This window comes from Gadus chalcogrammus, chromosome 4 (genome assembly GCF_026213295.1).
Source record: "Gadus chalcogrammus isolate NIFS_2021 chromosome 4, NIFS_Gcha_1.0, whole genome shotgun sequence".
NCBI classification, from domain to species: Eukaryota; Metazoa; Chordata; class Actinopteri; order Gadiformes; family Gadidae; genus Gadus; species Gadus chalcogrammus.
The window spans coordinates 8,537,984-8,547,983 of NC_079415.1; positions in this window are offsets into that span (position 1 = coordinate 8,537,984).

A 10,000-nucleotide genomic window follows, 5' to 3' on the forward strand; every position below is an offset into this window, starting at 1 on the left:
TTAAGGTAAGCATTGGTATGGTATCTAGGTTCGGTACATTCCCTGCTTGCCATCCTCTTCATTGTTGCGATTGGATTACTGTAAGGTAGCCCTCCTTTAGGTAGATTGTTTTGGGTAACATACCGTTAACAAAATTAGTGAAATACTATCAGCTGATGATACCGAACAAAACAAGTTAAAGACATATGGCCCTATCTTGCATCCGGCGCAATTGATTTTCTACACTGACGCATGTGTCGTTGCTAGTTTGCAACTGGCGCAGAGCGTTCAGTTGCAAACTGAACGCTGTTCAGCCTCCACCGCCACGCGCCTGTAAATTAGGGAATGATCTTGCGCCCCAAGGGGCGGGTTTGCGAAAGGATGAGGCGTTTTCTGGCCAAACGTTCCCTGGTGCTATTTGCAGTTTCAGAAAACAATTGCGCCACAAACCAGGAAATACCTGGTTTAAAGTCAGTGGCGCGGTGGCGCGTTCAGATGCTATTTTAAGGGTGCATGCATAATGTTGCTTGTGCACCTCGCACATACACTTTGCTTCTCTCATCTACCTAGCCACACGTTCTTGGTAAATTATTTGGGAAAGAACAGCTGATACAGCGGTAATAAGTTGTACTTTTAAATCAATGCATCTGCAAAGTAAACACCGTACAGCAAACACATATTTTCTTGACACAGACATCGTGCACAAGCCCATAACTTTTAGGATTGATGAGTATTTGATCGTGAGAAAACATTGTTTTACCGCGAGTGAGTGTTAAAAAGAATGAATGAATGCGGGCGAGTGTGTGTATGTGTAAAATAATTAATGAAAGCGGGCGCGCATGTGGGCATCCATCTGTTTAAACACACGCAAACTAAACACGCATAATACAGTCCATGGCAATGTATATTAAAGGGGGGACACATGCATATTAGGAACACAAGTCGATAACGATAATGCATACAATACTGGTAAGAAACAATGTTTGTTAATGTATTGCGTATGTCATTAAATATAACCACAATTACCGCATATTATGTGTGTTAAGTTTTCCTAGCCGAAACTTATTTGAGGACTCAGTGTTTCTGAAGTTGTGGAAGAAAACGCTCTTCCATGTGTGAATTAGGCCATATTATTTGGCCATAAACTGAGCCATTTGAAGTTTGCAATTCATGCGGTCATGCATCTGTCTCATCGGAGACTGCAAACGCGCTGTCAAAATATCAACTCGTCAGATTCAAATGCGCTCGTGGCTCTTAAAGGGGATGGGAGATGGCACTCTCATTGGTTTATTGCACGTTAAGCCCAAACCACACCTATTAGGCTACTTCAGACCAACCCTTTTTAGATTTGCGTCGGGTGCAAGAGTAATTTATGCGCCGGTAAAATAGCAACATCGCCATGGAACCGCCCACAAAGCTACTTGCGCTTGGCGCTTCTCACTTGCGATTCAGACCGTTAAAATAGGGCCCATGGTTCTTACTGACCTAGTTGCTAGCGCAATCAATGACGTTTTTACAGTGGATAATGACTCTAGCTCATTGGCAGTACTAATGGATTTAAGGGCTGTCTTTGACAAATTTGATCATAGAATTATTTTCGATCGTCGCCAATTGTATTTCCTTTAAAGATTCAGTTCTTCTGCAGACCTTAAATTATACCTGTTGGACTAGGAATATGACTGCAATTTGTTATGTTTTAAAAATGTTCTCTACAACAATGAACTTTGTATTGCCAACAAAGCAAATAGCTAAAATAACTTGGACAGATTATAGACCCATTTTAATTCATAGGGGTTATAATGGACCCATTGGAGTTGGTGAGCGCCGTTCTAGCAGCCTACTGCTCTCAGAGCTGGGTCAAAATTGGGAGATAAAGATTTCCCAAAGGAGAACAAAATGAATTCATAAATCCCATAACTGCAGCTTGTAATGCAAAATACTACGGCAATACTCCAAACTAGAACTAGAATTCATGCTAGAGAACCTTTTATAAGAGTTCCTCCTCCTTTTTTAATAAAATCCTACAAGCATATAACCTGAGCCAAACATGTCCTACCTTCTTCACTTCAGGAGCTGCCAAGCATCTTTCTGTGAACGTCAACTGTAATCAGGGAAGCTGATGTTAAATGATAACTTGGATTTTTCAACCTGGACCCTATTTATCATATTTGGTGTGACTAAAGCAGAATTTTTTTTTTAAATCATTCAAGTTTTGAGTGAGCACGCTTCAGCCATTGCAGCACATTCCTGGCTTGTTCTTCACAATAACAGCCTCACATTGTTGTAGTAAAATCCATTGGAACAATGATCCTTACAGAGAAATACAACTTTTGTCTTAACCCTTAACCCGTAACCCAATCGGTTTGTTATGTTTCCCACCAAGTCGGGCTCAAGCAGAACTCTTGCTCTACTCTCTTGCGCTCTAAAGAGCTGTGTTGTAACACTACACACTAAGCTTGCCATGCTCCAACACAACAGTCTCTTGCCGGCTCTCCTCCAACAACTCTCGCTCACATTTGCACATTTCTCTCCCTGCAACAACTCAACCCTCACGAGAGATCAGAGTGAGACTCCTTCTTGAGAGAGCCTTGGTTAGACAGAAACACAAACAGGCCGTAAAAGGGAAAAAAAAAACAGGTTTTATTTCTCTGATTGTTTCTCTAACAATCAGAGCCTGAAAGAGGCAAAAACAAGCTCTGTGATGATGGCAACAGCGCACAATTAGCCCCAAACGGGCCGTAACATTGCACTGGGATGTCTTGCGCTCGTGTCACAGTGTCCTCGACCTGGCCACCAGAGTGGGCTGGTTCTTCTGCTAGATGCCACTGATTCTATACACTGCATCTTTAAAGTTGAAAGGGAATGCAACAAATGGCCTTCAAAAATATGGATAGATATCTTTGCCTTTTCCTCTGGATAATCTGGGATAATCACCCAACACACACGCAAACACCCACACTCACACACACACACAAAAACAGTATCACACACACACACAAACACACTCTCACACAGACACACACTCACACTCACACAACACAGAGCCCTGACAAAGAATAAATCAATAGGAAAGTGGATGGATGGATGGAGCTCCGACTGTTTCTCTAGAAGTGAGGCTGGCTCAAGGCTCTGTATTTGCACTGCTTGGCTTCTGTCAGTCGCGCAGCAGGCAGCGATAATGAGAGTTGGCTTCAATGGGGTTGACACTTAAACCATTATGTTATACGACCATGAGAATCAAATAGGACTCATAAGGTGTACCTTCTTAGATACTGGGTTGAATGTGTTTAAAGTTGCAGTATATTTTAAGCATAGCCCTTGTAAGGTTTAAACAGCTTCTACATTTTCATTAAATTTCTAGATAAATAACACCATTTGTGTGTGTGTGTGTGTGTGTGTGTGTGTGTGTGTGTGTGTGTGTGTGTGTGTGTGTGTGTGTGTGTGTGTGTGTGTGTGTGTGTGTGTGTGTGTGTGTGTGTGTGTGTGTGTGTGTGTGTGCGTGCGTGCGTGTGCGTGTGTGTGTGTGTGTACCTGCGTGCGTGCGTGTGTGTATGTGTATGTGTGTGCATGCACAAAGGACAGCTACAACAACACAGACAAGGAGGCCGTCACAGAAGATTATTCAAATAGCAGTTGAGAATTGTTAATGAATGAATGACCTTCTGTTTACAAGAATCCCCTGCGACCATTAGCACTGCAGTCTGTTTAATGACAGAATTACATTGATTCTGTCACGCATGGACAAAGTTCTCCTCGTACCTGGATTTGTACTTTTCTGAGGTGATATTGTGGGTGAGTGAGTCTTGTTTGCAACATTTGCATTTGGTCATTGGTTGAGATCAATCAGAAGTTTCTAAAATAATAGTTGGAATTGGAGTGTGGAGTAGGAATAAGAAACAAGGGTTTAGCACATCACAACAAATTACAGCTATCACGTTAAAAAGAGAACATAAATGCTTATTATAACAAAGATGTAGACGAAAGAGTCTGCGACGAGGTGGTAAGGACAGGGTGGGATTCGGCTGAGCAATGGAGCAAGAAAGGTCCTTCCACGAGCGACGTGTTGTCAGCGGAAACAGACCCAGAGACTGGGGACCTGCATTGCAGTAGTCTAAGGTTAGGGTTAGCAGCACGCGGCCCGGCCTGTTCTGCAACCTAAGAGACAGACTGGTATCTGGAAGGTTGCAAGTTCGATCGGCGGCTCCTCCTAAGCTGAGTGCCGAGGCGTCCCTGAGCTAGGGACGCTCAGGGACGCCTATGGAAAGCAAAGAAGGCCACAAAATGGCGTGGTAAAAGTGCTAAACCGCACGGTTTAGCACTTTTACCAAGCCGTTCTAGGGCCAGTTTGTGGCCTTCTTGGCTTCCCATACACCCTGACTGCTTCCGACCAGCTGGCTGTCGCCTTGCGTGGTTGACTCCGCCGTCGGGTGTGTGAATGTGTGAATGAATGGTTGTAAGTCGCCTTGGATAAAGGCGGCAACAAAAAGCTCCTAAATGTAAATGTAAATGTAATTTGCCCTCATGACCCAAAATGACCTATGTGAGCGTCCGTGTTGCCTAGGTAATAGACATGGAAGCTGCTTCCCCTGAATCCACGCAGCTTGCATGTTGTTTGAATAATAGTCTTTGCGCTGTCATCTGATAATAGTCATCTGATGTTAGCTGTTATGGTGAGTTATTTTATGTAACTGATGATGTTCTTTCAATAAAGACTTAATTTTTTCATCTTCTCTGGCACCGACCTTAATATTCGATCTTCATTTGCTGAATTATCCATTCCATTTATTTTATAAATGCATTCTGTGCAACTTTTTGATGATGTTCTTACAATAAAAACATTGATTATCTAGAGCAAATGGTTGATGTGGGGCCACCCCGAAGCTTGGTTTCATCATTTCTTTCAATTTCATTTTATTTTATTTACAAGATCATCATGACACATGAACAACGCTTCAAAGCTTTTCAAAGCGTTAATGCAATTATCAAGTAGAGGTCAGACAAAAACGATTTTCAAAAGACCAGTACAGTTATTATCATGGGGGTCATATGCCTATAGTGACTCCAACATACCATTGAGAAGAACTTGGGAGTGAGAAAGAGACATATGGGGTTCTGATGACGATCAATTTTGAGACTCTAATGCTACAGGAAGTGATGTAATAGGTGACCCAGTGGCCAAGGACGCAAAGGAAGTTGGCTAGAAACCTGGGGGTCTTTTTTTTATCAATATCTATTTTTATAAGAGGCCCTCAAGGACATATATACGACTTTAAATTTGGCGGCTCCAACCCTGCAGGACGGGACTCCCAAAGCCTCAGCAAATGCTCCATCTCACACCCATCTCGCCTGATGGACTACAGACTTCATATGAATCCGGGCTTTGGGGTCCGCCAAGTGTTCCATCCGGAACCATCTGAATGAGAGGGTTCCGGATACACTCTGCACAACATCAGGAAGATCAGATGGTTCCATCCGGAACCATCTGATCTTCCTGATGTTGTGCAGAGTGAATCAGCACGATCATGAGAACGGTGCGCCATGACGTGGTCAGGGAGCATTAGATGACGGCCCACCATGACCCCAGGATCTCTCTTGATCCTGGAAGGTACTTACGATGACGACATCTCCATCCGGACGTATATGTCGGATGCATCGTGCTCTATACAGACGATGCTTATCTTACCAACCAAGTCAAACGTTTATAAGCCTGTGAACGTGTCGATTGGGTCAAAGCAAGGATGTTCTGGTTGAGGAGCTGCATAGCAATACAATATTAAATTGATACAATTGCAACCATATCCCTTATTATAGAAAAAAGTATACTTGCCGTATCTTATGTTTCTCCCTCTTTCTACAATATCTCTTAAGAGTGTTGTTCCTGGGAGATTCAGGGCATCATTATAAGAAGCAAAAAATGTCACTCAAAATCCTAATCATCCTCCTCTTGAAGAACAATGCACCGAGCCTTTTGTTTATCTCCATGAATGTGTTTTATTGATGCGACGATCTGGATGATGCTCTGCCGCAACAATCAATAATTATCTGAAATAATGACCATCTTACCCAAAGCTGGTTCCATTAAATACAGACACAGAGAATTAAGAAGCAGGAACGGTACACTGAGGAAGTTTATAGCCTAGTTTATACCGTTAAAAGTTTGATAGGAATAAGGGAAGAAGATGGCTCATCATGGACTGGAGTGTTTTTCCCAATGCCTTGTGAATTGTTTGCACAATGCAGTGGCCCGCAAAACCTCTAAACTCTGTTTTCATGGCAAACACTGAAACTTCCCCTCCGCGTTCCAGGGTGATTCATCATTTTGCCAGCGCCTCAACAGGTTCCGCCCACCCAGCGTCTCGCTGGAAGGTTAACCTAGGGGGGGGGGGGGGGGGGGGGGGGGGGGGTTGTGGAGGGGATGGGGGGTTGTGGAGGGGATGGGGGGGAGGGCACACTCCATGATAAGCATGCCAAGAATAGTCGTGTAAAGCTCCAAGAATTGGATATTAGCGTTCTGGAGGTCACTTGAAGAAAGCTTGAACTCCTCACGTTCTCCTCCAAAGTCTCCCAAATCCGCTTAACCCCGTTCCAGTGTGAACTGATTCTCCGGCACGAGAAGACCTTCTGACTCGTCTGTCCCTGACCTGTCATGCACCCATCGCCATCTATCATGTGACGATGTGTCCTTCTCTGAGGGAGCGCACGGGTCGTCCCTGAATCCAAGCAGAGGCAATGTCATCGGCTGTGCAGCCAAGTGGCGTTCACTCGCCTTGTGTTCCTCTGTGCTGGGCGGCTAGCCCAAGTTGAAAATGTGAATAAATTGCAGGAGTTGCGGGGGGGGGGGGGGGGGGGGGGTATACAAACGCAATATCCGTTCGTTAATTGTGATATGGCTTGTAGGAGGATTACAGTGGGCTCATCACCACATATTGAATAATTGATGATTACTCGTGTAATGATGAGTGGGACGCATTTCGCAAAATAACCCCTTTGGATCCGCACGACAGGTGGGGGGGGGGGGGGGGAGTAAACACAAATGATTCCTTTACGATAACAGAACGCCTCCTGTCTCCTCGCCCCCGTCCGTCCCCCTCCCCCGCCCCCAGGACGGACAGCTCGCTCTTTCAGTGCCACTCTGGCCCTCACAAGAAGGCATCAAATTATTAGAGTGAGTTGCGCTTTTGGCAGCCCCATTATCGCCACCGCTTCTCTCCAGGTGATTTCCCGGAAAGGAAAAAATGTCATACTCTTTCTCGCTCTCTCACCACCACTGTTTAATTCATGAGGTCTCACCCCAACTCCCCCCATCTTTACCTGTTTTACTTTCTGCTGGTGTCCGGTATGTGTGTTTATTGTATGGGGGTACTACCCCCCCTCCAGCCCTCCTCCTCCATACCTATAGACCTTACCGATGCTGTAGGCCCAGGCTAAGCCAGGTTGTCCCGGGGCTGATAACACCCTCACAGAGAAAGTAGTGAGGGTGAGTCAGGAGGGTTTCGGGGATAAGAACCTTTCAGAACTTCACAATTGGTTTCTTGTAAATAAGATTGGCACTTTACTAAGAGTACTTTTTTACTTTACCTTGTGCTACCAAGGACAGAGATTGGCCTTTGTATTTAATTCAAATTGTCAAGTCCCAGGTGCGCTGCATTTCCGAGTATGTGTTTTAGTCTTGCTCAAGGCTGAGGGCTGATATTTTTTTTTACAATAGAAAAAAAAAGAAATTGAATCTTGTCATTTAGTGTCTGAAATAAGAGCCAAGTGGGGACGTATTTAACAACGTTTAGAGATGCCGTCGACTTTTTTAACAACTGAAATGTCACAGCGGGGTGATTCTACTTTCAGCGTTTAACAGCGAGTTTCTACAAATGCAATGACTGTGAATTACATTGTTAATGAACGCTCCTCAAACCGAGGCGGCGCGGTTAAAGCATGATTAAAAATGATTGCTTTGAAAGGGGGTTGTTGTTCTTTTGTTTTGATTACCACTGCCACCACAACTCATGGAATCGATCTGCGAAGGCTCAAGCGACACCATGACTCCCCATCAGGAGGACTCCACAAACGATTTATGGGAAAGGTCAGAGGGGTTCAACCCGGGCCGTACCGCCGTCATACGCACATATGCACAATACGCGTGGGAATATCGATTATTGATTGATCGATTGGAATCATTTGCAGTCGGCGCTCATGATTCACGCTTCGCGACCCTTTTATGATATCTAATCCAGTCTCAACATGCCAGACAGGGAATGAAGATTTCCCTTACTTATAAGAGGCAGAATCACACCAGGGACACATACAGTATACAGAAGGACAGTAGTGCCCGTTAGGTGGGTGGTGGGGGGGGTGCCGCGGGGTCAGCGTTTTCATCGATCACTGCGGGAAGAACAATGTTTAGAAAGCAAAAAGAAATAACTGTCTGAGACACGTCTGACAATGCAGCGGCCATTTGTCTTGTCTCTTTTCACAGGCCCGGCGCTTTATTTGCATTGATTCACCCACGGAAATGGATGTGGTCGGGGAGAGCGAAGAATGGGAAGAGAAGAACCTCTGGAAGAGACAAAGAGATGAGGGAAATAAGAGAGAGAGGAGAGTAGGAGAGGAGAGGAGAGAGAGAGAGAGAGAGAGGAGAGAGAGAGAGAGAGAGAGAGAGAGAGAGAGAGAGAGAGAGAGAGAGGGGAGAGAGAGAGAGAGAGAGAGAGAGAGAGAGAGAGAGAGAGAGAGAGAGAGAGAGAGAGAAAGAGAGAGAGGGGGAGAGAGAGAGAGAGAGAGAGGGGAGAGAGAGAGAGAGAGGGGAGAGAGAGGGGAGAGAGAGAGAGAGAGGGGGGGAGAGAGAGAGAGAGAGAGAGAGAGAGAGAGAGAGAGAGAGAGAGAGAGGGGGGAGAGAGAGAGGGGAGAGAGAGAGAGAGAGCGAGAGCGAGGAGGGAAAGACCCGACAAGGCGGTTAGAGCGAGCGTCCTAAGTGGGGAGGAGGGACGGAGGGATGGAGAGGGCAAAGCACATCACAACCCAAAATGAGTTACAGAGAACAAGAGAGGGAAGAGAAAGACAAGAAGGTAAACACACACACACTCACACCGCGGGGTTGGGGGGGGGGGGGGGGAGGGGTTGATGACCCAAGTTAAGCAATGCTTTGCCCCCGCCCCCCCCTCCCCGTCCAACTGCTCCTGGTCAAAGGGAGGTCAAGTAGAGCACATCCATCAGTATGGGGATAAGGGATGGGCTGTTAAGCAGAGTAGTGCCTCCCCTTGCGGCCACTCCAGAGTGATGACGGCCTTGTCTCTGATAAAGGCCCATCCATTGGTCTGATTTAGGGCCGCTTGGGCAATTTCAATACCCGTCCCGGACCTAATAGATGAGCCTCCTGCTTGATAAAGGGCCAATTTGCCAAGAGGCCAATAGGGATAAAATTGCAGCCGTCGCCTCTATTTTGTCCTCCCCTCAATCCACAACAAAGCAAAGCTGCCGGGGCCAAAGAACAACAAACAACTAATGCAAAGCAGACAACACGAAAGACTTGGACACGTCACTCGTGTGACGTCACTCGTCGTTAATAACAAAAAGCTAAAAAACTTGGAGACGAAAGCTTGGGGAAGCGGGGGGGGGGGGAATGAAATTAGTATGCATAGACTGATGTATGCAGAATGCTCAGCGAGCCAATCGATCGACCCGTATACAGATGCAGTTACAGTAAAATATAATAAGCATCGAAGCCAAATAAATCAAGAATTATTATTGTGCTTCCTTCTGTTCTATTCTTTGACGTTTGTAAATGTGTGTGGGTGTTTGTGCCTGTATGTATGTGCATGTGTGTCTGTGTGTGTGTGTGTGTGTGTGTGTGTGTGTGTGTGTGTGTGTGTGTGTGTGTGTGTGTGTGTGTGTGTGTGTGTGTGTGTGTGTGTGTGTGTGTGTGTGTTCCTGTGTGTGTGTTTCTGTTTGTGTGTGTGTGTGTGTGTGTGTTTGTGTGTGTGTTTGTGTGTGTGTGTGTTTTGCCTGTGTGTGTGTGTGTGTGTGTGTGTGT